Below are 2,205 nucleotides of genomic sequence, written 5' to 3'. Positions count from 1 at the left end.
ATATATTCTGCTCTTATAGAGATATATATCTTCTTGTAGTCATCAAGTCAGGGAACCGTTGAACATATTGGCAGACGTTTCAACAAAATCGAGGAATTACTGAATAACAATTAAATACCACAGCCAGAGCAAAGAAAATGGGACAGAAAGGGGATCACCTGTAGGATGCTGGTGGGACAGTCCTCACTCCTCTGCAGACAGAGCATGTGCAACCAAATACACCTGAGAAATATAGTCTCATTCTCCTGGCACCAGGAAGTGCAACAACCAATTTAAGACCAACAAAGATTGTATCAAGACATGTCCTCCCTTGAGTCAAACTGGTTTCTATTTCCATTTGCAATACACAGGAAGAGTTAGTGCTTCCAGCAGAGAGAGTCTTCTGGAGATCCTCCAGTCAAAAATATCATGTAAGCCTTATTCAGAATGGTATGCAATAAATTCAAGGCAGAGGAAGAGAGTCTAGAACTTAGCACAGAGTTAGGAAAAAGATCACAAGAAAAATGAAGGCAATTAAATGAGAAAGAAATGAATGTTTTTTGTATGTTCCCAAAGTCCGCACTTCTGTACTTGGTAACCACAGAGTATAGAGCCAAAGAGACAAAGGAAATTATTAACTCTTGCGCCTAAATGCAATGACTTGCTGCTCATAGTTGAGGCAAAATCACGATTCTGTGAGAAAATGTACAAGTCTTCCAATGCTTTTAGACATGGTAATAGCTGAATAGAAATTTAGAGAAGAACGGTTGGACTTGATGATCTTAAAGGTCCTTTCCAACCTAGAAAATTCTACGGAGTACAAACTTGTTAATTTGGTCAATGTGATTTGTTAGTTGTCGATGAGGTACCTATCTTTATATCTGTTTGTGCTCTGAGTCACCACCAAAATTGCACTTGCTTGCATATGTCCCTTTTGGATAATTCATCACTAAATAAAGCCTCATTCACAATTTCCAAAAGTACATGCATATTAAATCACTATGGAATTCTGTCCTGAAAAATTGCTGACATACAAACCCAACACATAAGCTTATTCTTTAATTTATTGTCTGAGACTACATTGCATATATACAGAAAGCTCTCACATGAGCGGCCACATTATGCCACATATCAGTTTGTCAGTAGCATCAGTCTCAGCTCAAGACTCAACACTGACAGCAGTAACTATAAGAAGTAAAGCCCGTTCAAGCACTACATCAAGCAAGAAGGCACAAACCTCATGAGAAATTTCTTAAGCTAAATTGAAAGTAAACAGATGTTAATAATTCACTGTGCATTCATGAGCCGCTTTCAAGAACTGGCTGAAAAATGGAGAACAAATATCAGCACAATACAGCAGCCCACATTTTGTCTGCTTGAAAAGAAATACATGCAGCACTAAATGTCAGTGTGAAGTCTTGCCCCTTACACTGCCTATGACAAGCTCGTACAAACATTCAGGCTAATGGTCCCTGACTAGCAAGCAAGGCTGTTAAGTTTCCCAATCAATGCTGCAGTCTGAGTTTTCACCCCAAAAATATATTATTTTGCTAAAGTTTGAAGCATGAAAAGAATAGCAACCTCTGGGGATGTTCACCTACTGAAAAATGTGCTGTTATTTCAGGGTCTTTAAAACAAATCAAGTCATTTTCATACCTCTTCCATTAGAACACGTAACTACCAACAGGCAGTGTTCTGATTAAAATTTTCATGGGTAACCATCTTCCCTTCCTGAAAAACAAAATCTGCCAGGCATATTCTGACTCTCATTCAACACATAAAATGAGTGTGCAGTCCATTGCACCAGGGCGTGCAAACCTGGGGATGATAAAGGCCATTACCTGGGCAAGGCGTCGTGTGTAATACCAGGTAGTCAAGGTACCCTCTGTGCCTGCAGGCTCCTTCTGTGAGATTTCAGATCCATTATTTCAAATGAGGTACATATTGTACAAAACACACAACAATGTTAAAATAGAAGATGCAGAATTTCTGGCACGTTCAGAGAATCACAGAATAGTTGAGGTTGGCAGGGTGAGCTACAGTAGGTTTCCCAGGACTGTGTCCAGTTAGGTTTTGAGTATTTGCAAGTTCAGGAACTCCACAACCTCTCTGGGCAGCCTGTTACAGTGTCAGACCACCCTTACAGTCAGAAAGATTTTCTTACATTTAAAAAATATTTAATAGAATCATAGAATAGTTAGAGTTGGAAGGGATTTTAAAGATCAT

The sequence above is a fragment of the Charadrius vociferus genome, unplaced genomic scaffold, assembly GCF_000708025.1.
Source record: "Charadrius vociferus isolate BGI_N301 unplaced genomic scaffold, ASM70802v2 scaffold12, whole genome shotgun sequence".
In the NCBI taxonomy this organism is placed as follows: Eukaryota; Metazoa; Chordata; class Aves; order Charadriiformes; family Charadriidae; genus Charadrius; species Charadrius vociferus.
This window is presented reverse-complemented; position numbering follows the sequence as displayed.